Source organism: Camellia sinensis, chromosome 7, assembly GCF_055761805.1.
Source record: "Camellia sinensis isolate YWXY chromosome 7, ASM5576180v1, whole genome shotgun sequence".
Classification (NCBI taxonomy): Eukaryota; Viridiplantae; Streptophyta; class Magnoliopsida; order Ericales; family Theaceae; genus Camellia; species Camellia sinensis.
Genome location: NC_138967.1, coordinates 10,763,616 through 10,782,615, shown reverse-complemented (window position 1 = coordinate 10,782,615; position 19,000 = coordinate 10,763,616).

The following is a 19,000-nucleotide window of genomic DNA, read 5'->3' as shown; positions in this document are numbered from 1 at the left end:
TTTACACTTTCTAAACCCGAAGGCCTGTTTGATTCCGTAATATAAAGGGTGTGATTGTATATTATACACTGTGAGGTCTACATATTTCATATTTGTAATTTTTTTTTAGAGAAGATATAATATACTGTGGGATTGTATATCGCCCAAAATTAGTGGATGCACAGGGAATGTTTGGGAATCCAAGTTTGAGGCTAAAATAGCCTCTCAAATACTAAAAAAGCCAAATAGCCTTAAATACTAATGATTTATATTTTTTTTAAAAAAACAGACAGTAGTGGGACAGCCTACACTGTCACGTTGATAGTGTAGGCACAGTGTAGTGACAGCTCAGTCTCATAGGCCGAAATGACAAATTTGCCCCTTTAGATCAATTTTGGAAAAAGTGAGGTTAGGGACAAATTTGTCATTTCAACCTCAAACATCATTTCAAACACATTTTTCAATATAACAATTTAAATAAAAATCCATCATATCTTTCCAAACACAAAATCTAAAATAGCCTACTAAAATAGGCAAAAAGCCTAAAAAGTAGCCACTTCCCAAACACCCACACAATACCACTCTCCCTCCATTATATCATATCCCCTGGTCTGGGATATGAATTAAGAAGTCCAATTTACCCTTCTTGTCTATCTAATAAATAGACACACTAGGGTTCGGAAAAACATCTGTTGCTCAATACATCCATGCAGAGAAGAAAGAGCTCTGGTTTTGCAAGTGTAGATCTATTCAATTTTCTGGCCAATTTCCGTTGACAAAGCTTCTTTCCGGTGATAATTATTATTTCCCTCTACTTTGCTTTCTTTTTTTGATTTTTTGGTTTTGAATTTTCCTAGTATGATTTTTATCTAAAACATTTGTGGCTATTTCACTCATTTTTGTTCAATCTGAACTTTCTAAACCCTTTTTTTATTTATACAAGACTTCTTAATCATCTTATCTAATCTTAGATATGTGTTTTGTAATCTTTTTTTGTTTATGACATCTTTAAAATTATTAATTGACTTAATAGTTAATTAATGAAATGTGTCATTTGTTATGCGACTAAAAATTTAGAGGGGCGAGATACACTACTAGAAAAGTGCATTTTTGCGATTAATTTTTTGTGACTGATTATTTGACTGTCGCAAAAAATAATATTTACAAAATAATTCAATTAAGTGGTATTTATAGAGAAGAGAAAGATAGGGGAAAGGACAATGCCATATAGCATGCGTAAGTCATTACTAAGCGCAAGCCCAACAACGCTTTCACTACTTTTTACATACTACTCCCAAAATGGCGAATAAATAAATACCACTACAAAAATTATCCAACTCTTCTATATAGATGTTGGATCCGAGATCTCACACAACAAAGAGTGTTACACAATCATTAGACTAGTTGATCTTGCTATATATGCCTTTGTTTGAGATGTGGGTTAATTTTTTGATTTTTTAGCTTTTCAGCTATATTAGCTTGGGGCTAAAAAGTCTCGTTTAGGATGGATTTTTTTAATTTTTTTGACTTTTGTGAGAGAAAAAAAATAAAATAATTATAGTTTAGATGTGACATTTTATTTTATTAATTTTTTAATCATTTTATTATTTTATAACTAAAATAACCCCAAAATCATGTGCCAAACATAGCCTATGATTACTAGAATTTTATTTATAGTATGCTGCGAATTGTTGGCACCATAAATTATTTGGGAAAATTACAAGGAAAAAAAAAAAACTCAAGGTTTAAGCTTTGTATTAAAATAAATTTTGAGGTTTTAATTTTGTTAATTTAAATTTAATTTTTTAAATTTGTTTTCAACTTAAATTGTTTGTCTATTTTCAATGAATAAAATTGACAGAAAAACAATATTTTAGTCATTAAACTCAAAGAAAAAGAATATTTTAAATATTTTATATACACCTATTAAATTTCATGGTTAAAATATTTTTTAATTTAAATTAAAAATAAATAAATAAAAAATTTAAATTTAAATTGATAAAATTAAAAACATTTATATTTATTTTGTCACGAGTCCAACTTTACAATTTGTTTTTTTGAAGAGGAAAGGATAGCTGTGTTGACTCTGTTCTGTGACTCTGCTTAGGAAAAAGAAGTTGAGGCATTATCCGGATCCTCGGTTGCCCTTATCTGCGGCCCTTTCCTGTAGCGCCCCAAAACAACGTCGTTTTTGGGGCAGCTTTTCAACAACAAAAAAAAAAAAAAACCAGAATCGAACTGAACTCAGAAAGGGGGAAGAAGAAAGAAAGGAGAGGGAGATGAAAACCATAAACACAAATTAAAGAGAAAACACAGAGATGAAGACCAGAGACATCAATGCATCAAAAAATTAAAGGAAAAAAAATGGAATGCCAACATTGTAGAAACTTATAACTGATAAGCTCAAAAAAGATGGAAACTTTGAGAGTATAACCTGTTGGACAATCTTCACTGTATTTAAAAGATTTAATTCTATTGTGTACACAACAACAAATAGAATTTAATGAAATAGAGAAAAGGAGAGAATATGTTTGATTACAAAAATCAAACTCAAAATAAAAATAAATAAATAAAACCACAGATTTTATTTTGTTACAAAAACAAAATTAAAATCTGATTAAATAAACAAATAAAAACAGAATTAAATTAAACAACTTACTTGGTTAATTTATATGAATAATAATATTTCTGATCAAGTCCAGTGTTTAACACTGTGTCCTTAAGACAGATTCGTCCTCTCCACGGTGCTTTCAGAATATGGACGTCTATCTCCCAGGATGAAATGATCTACCACAAACAATAGCAGCACTACAAATTGTTTGCCTTACGAACACACTAAGTGTTTACACTCTTTATTTCGGAAATAAAATGCAGCAAGATGAAGAATATAAATAGCAGAAGTGAAATACGAAATTTCTGAAATCCAAAATATCAAATGAGGGTGGTCCTATTTATAGATGTGAAGGTGACTCTTGGATTTGAAATAAACAGGTATGTAACTCTTGGTTTTGAATTGAACAGGTATCATACCTGTTGGGTTTTGAATTCAAACAGATTTGAATTAATTCAAACAGATAGTAAAACGGGAAGGGCCCTGTTTGGGTGTGCATTAATTCCAAAACAGTTTATTTCTGTTTGAAACCGGGAAGGGCCCTGTTTGGGTGTGCACTAATTCCAAAACAGTTTATTTCTGTTTGAAACCGGGAAGGGCCCTGTTTGGATGAACAAATAATCCAAACCAATTTAATTTGAATTATGGATTTTATTTTAATAAAAAATAAAATTAAATTCAAATGTTTTTGGCCCAAAAAGATTAGAAGCCCGACCCAGCCCAGCCCAGCCCGCCCGACCGGACGGACGGCGGCGGCGCGCGCGCGTGTGTGGTGATTTTTGGGTCCAATGGGTCTAGCCCATTTTGCCCATAACCTCTCCCTCTAAAACACTTGGGTACCCCTTGGGGCACACCCCAAGTATCTCACCCTAAGCCTTATAAACCCTTTCAAAACTTCCCACCAAATCAATGTGGGACAAGCCAATTTACAACCTTAAGGAATTTCCACCAAAACTCCATTTCCATGGAGCACACTTTGGCTTCAATTTCCCATTCACTCGGTAATGGTTTTGAGCAACCAAATATACCACGTGAATCACAACGCGGCATAGAACGCGTTACCACTTTGACCCGAGTAAATCGACACTCGGGGCCCACCTAAAAAATAGACCAAACTTGAGGAAAAATAACCATTTCCAACAATCCCCCACATGAATGGAATTTGATGACAACGGAAATGCAACAATATGCAGACTTAACGAAAGAGTATAAGTCGAAAATATCTTGCATCAGGATAGGTAGTTTTCGGCCTTGAACCTTCCCTAGTGATAACCTATCGGACTTACTGGCTAACCAATGGACGCGATGCCTTGAATTGTTCAGCCGTTTGTGTAAGCCAAGACAATAGATTTCACACAAAATATCTTCTAACACATCGTGGTTCTCACTGTTGTGTTCATTTTGGCCTTGAACGCGCCTGGTTTTCATAAGTGTTTCTAGAGAATTTAGCCTTTTCATTCTCGTAGAACCGGCCCCAGTTCAACACTCATATAGGTGATTCTTATTGTGAGTATCTCCTTATACTCGTCTTGATTTTATGTCTTAATCAAGATATAAGTAATCATTAAAAGCAAAGCTTATCCTTATACCCCTGCAGACAACATATGTTGCAGATATCACTCTCACCATAGGAATGGGTAGGAATTTTAATCCCTTGGTGATTTCTGGCGAGCCATACATAACTTAGTTGTCCCTTTGAACTTAGTTCTTGGGATCTCCAGTCATATAAGTAGGGTTACCATTATGACGACTCTTATGTAATAGGCTTTAATCCCATCCCCTTCGATGAACTATACACTAGCTCTTTTGTCAAACCTTTTGTTAACGGATCCGCAATATTCTCTTTAGATTTTATATAATCTATTGAGATTATTCCGTTTGACAACAATTGCCTTACGGTATTATGTCGACGACGAATATGTCGTGACTTACCATTATACATATGATTCTGTGCCCTGCCTATTGCAGATTGACTATCACAATGAATGCAAATAGCTGGCACAGGTTTTGGCCACATTGGAATGTCTTCTAAGAAGTGACGAAGCCATTCTGCTTCTTCACCTGCTTTGTCTAAAGCAATGAACTCGGATTCCATTGTGGATCGTGCGATGCACGTTTGTTTCGTGGACTTCCAAGAAACAGCAGCGCCTCCTAGAGTAAAGACATATCCACTAGTGGATTTTGAATCTTTAGTATCCGATATCCAATTGGCATCACAATAACCTTCGAGTACTGCTGGATATCGAGTAAAGTTCAAACCATGATCACGAGTAAATCTTAGATATCTAAGAACTCGAATGATTGCTTTCCAATGGTCTTCTCCAGGGTTACTAGTGTACCTACTCAATTTACTTATAGCATAAGCTATATCAGGACGAGTACAATTCATTAGGTACATTAGGCTTCCAATGATTTGGGAGTATTTTAACTGAGACACTGCATCACCTTTATTTTTCGATAAATAAAGACTGATGTCTACAGGTGTTCTAGCTAAATTCAAATCATCCTTGATAAATTTATCAAGAATTTTCTCAATATAATGAGATTGAGATAATGCATATCCGTCAGATGTTTTAGTAATTTTCATTCCTAATATAACATCTGCGACCCCCATATCTTTCATATCAAATCTTTTGTTAAGCATCTGCTTAGTTGATTTGATCATGTTTTGACTGCTTCCAATGATAAGCATGTCATCCACATAAAGACAAACTATGACATATCCTTGGTCAGTGTTCTTAACATAGACGCATTTGTCACATTCGTTTATCTTAAACCCATTAGTAAGCATTGCATGATCAAATTTTTCATGCCATTGCTTAGGTGCTTGTTTTAATCCATAAAGGGATTTTACAAGTCGACAAACTTTCTTTTCTTGCCCTGATACTACAAACCCTTCGGGTTGTTCCATATAGATCTCTTCATTTAGATCACCGTTTAAGAAAGCTGTTTTAACATCCATTTGATGTATTTCTAAATTAAACAACGCTGCTATAGCAATAAGCATGCGAATGGATGTTATTCTTGTCACAGGGGAATATGTGTCAAAATAGTCCAGACCTTCCTTTTGTCTGTAACCTTTAACAACAAGTCTTGCTTTATACTTGTCAATTGAACCATCTGCTTTCATTTTTCTCTTGAATATCCATTTATATCCAAGAGGTTTAGAACCTGGTGGAAGATCCACCAATTCCCAAGTATGATTTTGCATAATGGATTCAATTTCATTATTAACAGCCTCTTTCCACAAAGGTGCTTCAGGACCTGTCATTGCTGCCTTAAAGTTTTGAGGTTCATTTTCTAACAAGTATGTCAGAAAATCTGGACCAAAGGATTTTGATGTTCTCGCTCTTTTACTTCGTCTTGGTTCATCATTAGTTAAATCCTGTTGGTCGAGACTATTACTAGTCTCTTGTGTTTGATTGTCAGTAGTCTCTTGACTTTGTGTACAATCATAAGTTCTTTTCTGTGAACTTAATTCCTGTCCTTTCTTGTAAGGAAAGACATGTTCAAAAAACACAGCATTCCTTGACTCTATAATAGTGTTCACATTTATATCAGGTATATCTGATTTATAAGTCAGAAACCGATATGCACTACTATTCTGAGCATAACCAATAAACACACAATCTACTGTTTTTGGTCCGATCTTTGTCTTTTTAGGAACAGGTACTTCAACTTTTGCCAAACACCCCCACATTTTTTAAGTATTTGTAGGAAGGTGGTCGACCTTTCCACAATTCATAAGGAATGCTTTTGGTTTTCTTGTGGGGTATTCTATTAAGAACATAATTAGCAGACAATATTGCTTCCCCCCACAAGTTCTGTGGTAAACCTGAACTTAGTAACACGGCATTCAACATTTCTTTTAGGGTTCTATTCTTCCTTTCAGCAATTTCATTTTGCTGTGGAGAATAAGGGGCTGTAGTTTGGTGAATAATGCCATGTTGTGCACAAAATTCATTTAATGGTGCAACATATTCACCACCCCTATCACTTTTAATATAAATCAATGAATTTTAAAACAAATTCAAGAAAAAACCAAAATAATTATGACTACTCAAGTCAGAATTAAAATTTTGACAAAATCATATCCTCATAAAAAATTTTGCCTAAGAATCAAACAATTCAAAAACCCATTTGATTGTATACATTCTTGCAAGCTCAATAACAAATAAATGTCACTGTTATAAAAATATTTGTGACAAAAGAAAATTAAATTATCTCAACTAATGCAAGAGATACACCCCCATATTAATAAAATGGTTCATGATTTAATAAATTCTACTACGCAAGTAAAATAATTATTAATGACATCTCATGTCACATAATTCAATAATCAACATAAAAATTTCTTAAATTACTTCCCAATTAAACAGACCGATATAATTACATACATCTTCATGTTTAAATTTCTTTGGTGTTTAAACACCCATTCAAAATTGATTAGAAATATTCAAATTAACATGCTTATGTCCAAAGTCGACATAACAATTTAACATTCCAAATCACTTGAAATTAATGTTAAGAAATAACTTGAGTTGATATCATACATGCATATCAAACGCATCAACTAAAAATAATGAATTAACAAAATAAATTAATCATGCACGATCCCATCACTTGCATCATGAAATAAAAGGATTCTCAAATCATAAATAAAATCCAACGCATTTAAACTTTAAACTTCAAAATGACAAAACATACCTTCATTTAATAAGTTTGATTTGTACATAAATAAACAAATTAAATATGCATTAAAATGTTCTTGTGAATATATATATATTCCGACTCAAGTGCAGAAACAATTCAAGACTATGAATCCACATTGTAATAAAAATAAAATTAGTTTGTAAAACTAATATTTTACTCTAGAAACAAATTCTTCCATGTATACTCACGATGAACTGTGATAAAGTCAAAATAATAAACATCTTTTCACAAAGGGTTCAAAAATAAGTGGTCTACCAAACGAAACAATGAGTTACTTACAAAATTAACAGATTGTGACCGAGTCACAAAGTTATATGATTGATTAACAAAATTAATTTTCTAGTTACTAAAACTAGAAAATAAATTACAATACAAAATAATTTTATTTTCCTTGTTACTAAAACTAGTAAAATAAAATACCGAAATAATATCTGATTACAAAAATCAAAAAACCAAACCATAAATTAATTTTCTAGTTACTTAAACCAGAAAATAAATTATAACACAAAATCATTTTATTTTTCTTGTTACTAAAACTAGAAAATAAAATACCACAAAACTATCTGATTACAAAAATCAGAACAAACACAAAATAATTTTCTAATAATTAGAAAATAAATTAAAACACAAAATAATTTTCTAGTTACCAAAATTAGAAAATAAATTAAAACACAAAATAATTTTCTAGTTACTCAAACCAGAAAATAATTATAACAACAAAATAATTTTATTTTCCTTGTTACTAAAACTTGAAAAATAAAATATCACAAGAATTTTCTGTAATACCAAATAATATTCTGAATTGTTAATGACACCAGTATCGTACTACTAGTAGTTGTCAAAGAAAAGAGACAGTATATTACTACTATCTGTCAAATAGCATAAATCACTATTTGTTTTTCCAACCAGAATATTAATTTGAAAACACAGAAAATTAAATACAATGAAGATACCCAAAAAGGAATCTGTCTTAAGATTGTTGGACAATCTTCACTGTATTTAAAAGATTTAATTCTATTGTGTACACAACAACAAATAGAATTTAATGAAATAGAGAAAAGGAGAGAATATGTTTGATTACAAAAATCAAACTCAAAATAAAAATAAATAAATAAAACCACAGATTTTATTTTGTTACAAAAACAAAATTAAAATCTGATTAAATAAACAAATAAAAACAGAATTAAATTAAACAACTTACTTGGTTAATTTATATGAATAATAATATTTCTGATCAAGTCCAGTGTTTAACACTGTGTCCTTAAGACAGATTCGTCCTCTCCACGGTGCTTTCAGAATATGGACGTCTATCTCCCAGGATGAAATGATCTACCACAAACAATAACAGCACTACAAATTGTTTGCCTTACGAACACACTAAGTGTTTACACTCTTTCTTTCGGAAATAAAATGCAGCAAGATGAAGAATATAAATAGCAGAAGTGAAATACGAAATTTCTGAAATCCAAAATATCAAATGAGGGTGGTCCTATTTATAGATGTGAAGGTGGCTCTTGGATTTGAAATAAACAGGTATGTAACTCTTGGTTTTGAATTGAACAGGTATCATACCTGTTGGGTTTTGAATTCAAACAGATTTGAATTAATTCAAACAGATAGTAAAACGGGAAGGGCCCTGTTTGGGTGTGCATTAATTCCAAAACAGTTTATTTCTGTTTGAAACCGGGAAGGGCCCTGTTTGGGTGTGCACTAATTCCAAAACAGTTTATTTCTGTTTGAAACCGGGAAGGGCCCTGTTTGGATGAACAAATAATCCAAACCAATTTAATTTGAATTATGGATTTTATTTTAATAAAAAATAAAATTAAATTCAAATGTTTTTGGCCCAAAAAGATTAGAAGCCCGACCCAACCACGCACCCGCGCCCAAGCCCAGCCTGCCCGACCGGCCGGACGGACGGCGGCGCGCGCGTGTGGTGATTTTTGGGTCCAATGGGTCTAGCCCATTTTGCCCATAACCTCTCCCTCTAAAACACTTGGGTACCCCTTGGGGCACACCCCAAGTATCTCACCCTAAGCCTTATAAACCCTTTCAAAACTTCCCACCAAATCAATATGGGACAAGCCAATTTACAACCTTAAGGAATTTCCACCAAAACTCCATTTCCATGGAGCACACTTTGGCTTCAATTTCCCATTCACTCGGTAATGGTTTTGAGCAACCAAATATACCACGTGAATCACAACGCGACATAGAACGCGTTACCACTTTGACCCGAGTAAATCGACACTCGGGGCCCACCTAAAAAATAGACCAAACTTGAGGAAAAATAACCATTTCCAACATAACCAAGGCCAGCCATAAGTAGAATCTATCGACATCATCGATGAACAAATGCACAAAATTACAAGCCAATCTTCTAGCAAAATAAAAAATAATAATAATACTAGAAAGGGGAAAGAGAAAGAGAACGTCAAAAATCAAAACTTTATTCGAAGCCTGTAATTCACAGATCCCCATTTCCAGCACCACGCTCACAGGACAAATTTATCAAATTAAAAAAAAATTACATAAAATTGATTAAAAAATCTCTACCAAACAATTATCAGTGACTGATTCAAGAGAATAAATTCAACATGGAATTAAGATCGATTGAAGAAGAACACTGACTGAGAAAAGAAGATGAAGGATAAATGAATCCACGGTCCACCGATCGTTTCTGAGAATCTGAGCTCTCTCTTCTCTCTTTCAACAATTTTGCTTTTGTTTGGGGAGAGAGAGAGAGAGAGAGAGATCTGTGAACGATTAGTTTTGAACTCGAGAAGTGATCAAACTTCGTCGGAGGAAGAAGAAGAAACAGGAATGGGAGAAGAGGAAGGGAAGGTGGGTAGAGGCGGCGATGACGAAGAGGGAGGAATTTGTGTTTATGGTCTTCATCTCCCTCCCCTTTCTTTCTTCTCCCCTTTTCTGAGTTCAATTCAGCTCTGTTTTTGTTTGTTTGTTTTTTTTTTTTTTTTTTCCTTGAAAAGTTGCCCCAAAACGATGTCGGTTTGGGGAGCTACAGGAAAGAGCCGCAGATAAGGGCGACCGAGAATCCAGACTCGTAGCCTCATATATGAAACAACAATGATTCATCCCTCCTTTTCCCCCACCCCCTTTGACCCCCTCTCTCTCTCATTGGTTACATTTTCTTTTTCTTTTTCTTTTTTTTCTTACTCCTCCAATCACCACCCGCCACGTGGCAAAGGGGGGTGAGGGGGTGACCCCAAAAGGGAGTCCCAAGCATTATTCTATATGAAATAAGCCAAAAAGCTTCAACAGTGCATGCGTATTGTACAACTGGGTTACAAATAGCAGTACAATTACCATTTTACCCTTTGACTATTTCAAACAAGTATACAGATTGGGTTTATACCACGACTCATTAATTTTTTGTTGTACTTCATCATTTTGTTTGTAATTTTTAAAATTTCTAACAAATTTAATAATTTTATTAGCTGGCTTTTTTTTATTTGTAGAAAAACATAAAAATTCATATTTAATTTTTTAACAAATTTGAACAAAATGTTTGAATTTTTTTTTAAACATCAACTAAAAAAAGAGTTCGCGTTCAAGTCAAAAATATTCATATTTAATTTTTATTATTTATGACAATGGAACCATACACATTATAGTTGAAATAGTTGAAATAAAAATAATTGGAAACAAATTATTTGAAAACAAAAATTAATTGAAAACAAAATAGTTGGAAAAAAATTGAATGGACACAAAATTTATTGGAAAAAAAAATTCAAACAAATTTAATGGATACAAAATTTATCTGAAAAAAAATTAATTGAAAAAAAAAGTAATTGAAAAAATATTTATTTGAAAAAAAAATTAATTGACAACAAAATAATTGAGGAAAAATATGTATCTGAAAAAAAAAATCATTATAAACTTATGATTATTAATAATTTATAAATTTTAAAAAATTTATAAATTATATTAATGGGTCAAGTTTAACAACTGGTGAAGGTTTGTTGACATATGTAATTAATTGTGTACAAGTTTTATATATATATATTTTTTTTGTGTGTAAATGTTAAAAATTACAATTCAAATAACCCAATTCACAATCCTTTTTATTTTTTTTTACCCAGGTTCACTAATTGGAGCTGTTGGCATAGATAAAACTTCGAAAAAAAAAATGGTCCTGTGCAGATCCGTACGTCCCACGTAAGCCAAATGCCTAGATTGGAACATGGCTGGCAGCTTGGTTATGTAGGGGCAGTTTGGTCATTTAACAACAAAACATCATATCAAATACTTTTTCTAATACAACCATTTAAAAATATTTCAATCTATCTTCTCAGACATACAAACTAAAATAACCTATTAAAATAATTAAATAGTTAAAAAACCTAAAAAATAGCAACTTTCCAAACGACGCCTTTGTTTGTTTTGGGTTGGCTCCTGGCCAACATATTTTGCAGTGTTTGAGTTCTATGTTCAGGCCCCGTTTGGCAAGTGGCTTTTTTAGTTAAAAAGTCAAAAAGTCACTAGAAAAAATTAAAAAATCAACAACTCATATCAAAAAGTCAAAAATTCTTTTTTATCTCTACTTTTTTCACATCTTTTCGTAAAAAGCTAAAAAATCATCCCAAACATAATTTTTTTTACAGCACATTTTAACTGAAAAATAAAAAAGTTACTAAAAAAGTATGTTCGCAAATGAGACCTTAAAATGGTTTAGGTCACCCTAACAGTTTGGGTAGAAAATATTTAAAAATATATATATATATTTTTTATATTTTTTGATATTTGATATAATAAAAAACGAAAGTTATTAAAAATATTCATGATTAATGAAAAATAAACTTATTTAAACAAAAAAATATTTTTCACTTTCATAAGAAAATGTTATCCGAACTAAAATCTTACTAATGTCACTACACTATCACCTTCACCACTACACCACTATCACCACGGCCACTACCACCATTACTGTCGCCATCGCCGCTATCGTCGCCCTCCACCTCCACCTCTACCTCCACCTCCACCTCCACTATCAATATTGAACATAGAAAAATATTTTTTTTGAATTTTTTTTAAAAAAATTATAAACAAGTGGAACGTAGCTGTTGTTAATTGAGTGATGTTTTGAAAAGTTGATAAAAAATTAATTTTTTAATTTTTTATGACTTTTTGATTTTTTATATTAAAAAAATTAAATTTTGTGACTTTTTTTATAATTTTTTTGTATAAGAAAATTTAAAAGCTAAAACTTTTTTTTCGAAGTTCCTAAGACACCCCTGATCCTCTGTAACCTTGCTTTTTTTTTTTTCAATGAATTTCTTTTCTGACCGGGGGAGGCGGTGGCGATCAGAGTGAGATAAATTATTGTATAGATTTTTTTTTTTTTTTTGGTTCTTCAATAAAGAGTCGAGTAATGCTAGAGACCCCAAATATTCTACCAAAAGTTTTACCAAATGTCTCACATGGGTATGGGATTCACACAATGTGGGTCCTGTGTGGGTCCCACACCCATGTAAGACATTTGATAAAACTTTTGATAAAATTTTTAGAACCTCTAGCATTTTTTTTTTTGTAAAGAGTCACCTATGAGTCTACGACTTGTAATTCCTCTTCCCAAATAAATCAAAGGCATAAATTAATTGTTACTTTTGTTTGCTTATTTTTTTTTCAAAAGAAATTATCATATGTACGTGCGTGTCAATGATGATTAAGAAATTCTTATAAATTATTTAAATTAATTATTAAGTGACTGTGTTAACGATTTTTTTTTTTATCTCAATGAAGATAATTTCAAAATTGTTAAGTGTAAAGAAAAAAAAAATTAAAAGAAGAAGACATGGAGACAGAAAAAAATAATTGAGCGAACAATCAGGGTGATTGAGTGAACAATTGAAATAATCATTAACTTATCTCTACTTCTATGCTTCGAAAAGAAAGTGCTGAAAACAAAGTTCAGAAAATATAAATGATAAGAAAAAATAAAAATTAATTGTCTTTGATTTGAGTTGGATGATTACAATCTAGCCACGAAAGGCTATTTATAGATAAAGACTTGTAGGAAAATATTACCTAATAACTACCCTATTCTTTCATCTCCTCCACTTCATATTCCATGATTTTCTACTTCATCTCTATGTCTCCATTAGGGGTGAGCAGCGGATATATCGATCCGCCCAAATCGACTAAACCGAACCAATCCGCCGCATTTTGGACGCATGCGTGATGACGAGCGGACGGTTGCAGATTGATTTTTCCAATCCGCCTAGTTTTGGACAGATGGTGGATTTGAGATTCCTTTAGCCACAACTGAACCGCTAAACCGCGAGCATCCCTAATAATTTATAAGATTTTGTGTTTTCAATTTGTTTAGATATTCTATTTATGTTTTCAATTGAAAAAGAGTTTAAATATTATGTTGAATATATTATATTGAAAAAGAACTTTCAATTTGAATATATTTTTTGAATTGAAAACAAATTAATGTATTATTTATCTATAGTTTTTGTTTTTAAATCTAACTCTAAAAATAATGATTTTTGTTTTGAAAAACAGATATAGATGTAACAATACAAAGACATACAATCTTTACTACTACTATGTTCATGGTTTTGGTAGTTTAAATTGTTTTTATATTTTAAGAACCACAAATTGTAATACTTTATGTGGATGCGACATGTTGTGATTGTAATATGTGAATGAGACATGCAGTGATTGTAATATTCTAAAATTTCAAACTTTCTTTATTTGGATAAGGCATCCAATGATTGCAATACTTTTTTAAGTCATTGACTGTAATATATATATATATATATTTTTTTTAAGAAGTACATAAGTTGAATTATGTTGAAAATTTATAAAATTTTAAACCACCAAACCGATTCGCATCCATCCGCTAATCCGCTCAATCCACATCTGCCAGATTGGTAGACGGATGCGGATTGATTTTCTCTAATCTGCAAATCTAGCGGACGAATGGCGGATTGGAGGTTTCGTGGCCGCAATCGATCCGTGCCCACCCCTAGTCTCCATAACTTCATTTAACCTTCACTTCATGCTCCATATTCTCCACTTTGTATTTTATCATTTTTTCATATGTGTTTAATATTTTCTAACTTCTCATAACTTCCAAATAAGTAGGAGAGTACCACATTTTCTATAATTATATAAATAATAACTAGTAATAAAAATTATTGGTGCTATCAATTTTTTTTGTCATTTCTTTTTATCCTAAGAATAGATATAACTTAGATATGAGTATGAGTAACAAGGTAATATATTTGTGAGTGATGCTATTCAAAAATTAATTTTTTATCTGATTTTTTTATCACTACATATAAAGATAATTAACCATATTATTAAATAGAAATGGGATTATTGTTTCATATCTAGTGATAAAAATAAATAAAATAAACAAAAATCTGTTAATAAATTTATTTATGTATAGCATTATTTTTCTTATATTTGTTGCAGCACCAATAAATATAACTGCAAATGTTAGTTACCCTGGAAGGGTGGTTTGGGTCCGTAGAGTCGATTACAGGTTCAGTTTTGATAATTTAAACAGTTCATTTTATGTATATTTTATTCATACACAAAAAAAGATCGATTTGATAATCGTTAACTTATTTATTTTATTACGTTTGTGACCAAAAAAATAAATGATTTATATTTAAAAACACAATTGTTGTCAATTTTTTTAGACAAGAAGGATTCCTCCTCCTTATTTCAAATACGCATGCATGCACATGACTGATACATGCATGAGTTACATGTATACCTAGGGTATATATATGCACACTCAATTACCTTCGATAATCTTGTCCTAAAAATTGTTTATTCTTTTAATTTTGGAACGATTTTAAGGGTCTGTTTAGCAATTTGGTTTTCAATACAATTAAAATAAGAAAATTCTTAAACACATTCATTTTTTTTCACCTCAAGAAAAAAATTAAAAAATCATTAAAAATGTCAATTTTCAAACGAGATCAAAGCGAATTGCAACAGAGTTAGATATCTACCTTAATTTGAATCAAGATTATCTGCTATGTATTTTGAGAATATATTTTCTGAGTACCAACACGTGGCTAAGGTGATGCCGACATGTCAGCCGAGACGTCACGTGTCTAGGTCATGACGCAGAGGTTATCTCGGCAAGGCTAAGGTTATCTCCGAAGATATCGGAATCCGAGATAAGCGGATAAGGCACAAGAGTCCTAGAATAAGAAAGGACTTTAGCATGGATAAGGATAACACTCATAAGGAGTTTATCTTTATCTCTTAGAAGATCCAGGATAAGCACTGAGTAAGAGTCCATTGAAGCTAGGCTTCTAGTGGGACAAGGATTGAGTTAACTATAAAAGAGAGGCACCCCTAATGTGTCTAAGGTACGCAATTTATATTCTGAACAGTGAGTTTAGCACTATTGATTATCTTTGAGAGATATACTGACTTGATCGTCGGAGTGCCCCCGGGTGGACGAACAACCGCCGGAATCTTCTCTTTCTATTGCAGGTCAAGCAGGTGCCATCTATTCTGCCAGTGTGAAATTCACTCACACAATTTGGCGCTGTCTGTCGAAAAGAAAGGAGAGTAGATGGCCAGTGACGGACAGAAGGAGAAGATTGGGGACGACACTCCTGCTGGGAGTGGCAGACCTATCGACCTTGACGTCGAAGGAGACAACCGCAACACAGAAACTCATGACCAGAATCACAGCAGGAAAGACGTCGGCCAGGACGGCGGCGTACCAAAGAGACCAGAACAAAACAAGTATTATAACAAGTACGACCTCCAAGTATGGAAGGATAGATGCCTTCGAAGGGATGAAGAAGTAAAAGAGATGGCGAACAAATTGGCAGACCTGCAATCGGTCGTCAATTTTGTGATGCAAAACCATGTCATGCAGCCACCATTCCCGCTGCAGGGCACGCCGATTCCAGCGGCCAATACACAGAAAGGAGGGCCGAAACCAATCTCAGAAATCCCCCAGCACACCAGGAGCGAAAAACACTCTCACCGGCCTTCAAGGGAGGTCGGACGAGGAGAGTTGAGGAGAGAAGAATCACGGAGGACGCATCGCGCCAAGGAGGCAGACCCCAAAGAACATCGGCATGTTTAGGGGCTGGCGCTCTGTTTCGACATAACTCACAGAGAAAGATCGAAAAGGACCCACCATGAAGTTGAGAGTAGTATGCCGAAAAGACTGAAGTTAGGAGATAGCCGAGCTCCTGGGCAGAGCAAAGAAGACTTGAGAGATTACCTCAAGAGGAAGCAGCAGAATGCCGATGCCGAGGTAACTTCCCCCGATAAACCCAGAACACCATTCTCAGTGGAGTTAGACAAATTTGAGGCGCCGAAGAGATTCAGTATGCCGAGGTTCCAAATATACGATGGTAAGTTAGACCCCAACTTTCGTGTTGGATTATACCTGAATTCAATGGCGTTGTACAGTGGGAACGAGCCATTGCTCTACAAAGTGTTCCCCTCCTCTTTTGGGGAGATTGCATCAGATTGGTTTCGCAAATTACCAAAGGGAAACGTGAAGACTTGGGAAGGCCTGGCCGAGATGTTTGTGGCCAGGTTCGTGACAAACAAGCTGCAGCCATTGAGGGTGGATGCGTTAATGGCTCTAAAGATCAGTAAGGATGAAGGCCTTAGGGCCTATGCAAAACGGTACTATGAGGTGTTCAACCAAATAGCAGAGTGTAATCAAGAGGTGGCGGTCGTATCTTTCAAGAACGGCCTAAAAGAAAACTGTCTACTACGAAAATCTTTGGCAAAAATATTGCCAAAAAGTATAGAAAAGCTCATGGCGAGAATCGAGAAGTATGCCAGAGCCGAAGAAGATACATCAGGAACCAAGGAGGCAAAGTAAGAGAAAGGAAACGGCTCGCCGAAGCGAGGCCGAAGTAGCAATGGATCAAGTAAGCAAGAGGCAGAACTGAGGGCGACACAAGCAATGACAACTGTGTTCCGAATCTCAATTCACAAAGTCCTGGATCAAATTCGGAATCAACCCTATTTCAGAACACCAGCAAAGGCACCAGGAGAATTCATGGGAAGAAACCTTGGCAGGCATTGTGCTTACCATAATGAAAACGGGCATATGACTCAGGGCTGCAGAGCCCTGAAAACACATTTGGAAGACCTGGTGAGACAAGGGCATCTGAGAGACCTTGTCGATGAGGCCAGAACAAGGGAAGAACAGGCAAGATTGCCTCAGGCGACAGCAGCTCCACCTCCACCAGCACAGCAACCACAAGCAGGTGGACCTCGGGTAATTAATGTAATTCACTCAAAGGTCAATGAAAACGAGATTCAAGGGGAGACCCAGAAGGTAAAACACCTGCAGCATGTCTACCAAGTCGGGGGGAAGAGACATCGGGCAAAGGAGTGCCAAGGACCAGTAGTGTCCTTTTCTGAAGCCGACCTTGAGATGGTGCAGCATCCGCATAATGATGCCTTGGTAGTATCTCTCCAGGTTAGGGAATGCCAAGTAAAGCGCATCCTGATTGACCAAGGCAGCTCTTGTGACATCATGTACGTCCGATGTTACAAGGAGCTTGGCCTTCATCCAGATGATATGGAGCAATCCAATAGCCCAATGGTCGGGTTCAATGGAATGCCGACATGGCCACTGGGAACAACCAGCTTAGAGGTGCAGGTAGGCACCAGGAAGATAACAACAGAGTTCACCGTAATTGACGCACCCTCCTCTTACAACATCATTTTGGGAAGGCCATGGTTGCATGCAATAAAGGTTGTTCCCTCAACTTTGCATCAACTATTGCGGTTTCCAACAGAGTATGGGATTGAGGAGGTCAGAGGAGATCAGCTGTAGGTAAAGAATTGCTCCATGGCAGCAATAAAATCCACCTGCAGCATTCAAAAACCAGAGAAGGTAGAGATCGAAGACGAGGACGTGGAGGTCCTAGAGGATGTCGGCAAGGAGACAGCCGAAAAGAGTGAAGAAACACTGAAGAAAATCCTCGTCCAGGAGGGGGATGAAGAACGCTTCTTTCTTTTCTGCTCGGGCTTAGCCAAAGAAGAAGGAAGAGAGATGGAAGCTTTCTTGAGAGCAAATATTGAGGTGTTTGCTTGAATGCCTTACGAGATGCCTGGCATTGACCCCGAGGTCACTTGCCATAAACTAAATGTTGATAGGTTGGCAAAACCAGTAATCCAACGAGCAAGAAGACCAACGTTGATATACGTCGAAGTAGTGAAGGAGGAAGTAGACAGACTCCTCGAGGCCAGGGCCATTCGAGAGGTAGATTACCCGACATGGTTATCAAACACAGCAGTAGTGAAGAAGAAGAATGGTAAATGGAGGGTCTGCGTGGACTTTACGAGCTTGAACAAGACCTGTCCCAAAGACAGTTTTCCTCTACCCAAGATTGACCAGCTGGTAGATGCCACTTTGGGGCATGGAAGGATGAGCTTCCTAGATGCCTACAGGGGATACCATCAGATAGCCATGTATCTTCCAGATGAGGAGAAGACTGTATTTATCACCCCAAAAGGTTTATACTGCTACAGAGTGATGTCTTTTGGGTTGAAAAACGCAGGAACAACTTACCAAAGACTGGTAACCAAGATGTTCAAACACCTGATTAGCAGAATAGTGGAAGTTTACATCGATGACGTGGTCGTGAAGACCAAGGAACCTAAAGGTCATCTGGCTGACCTGAAAGCAGTCTTTGACATCCTTAAAACATA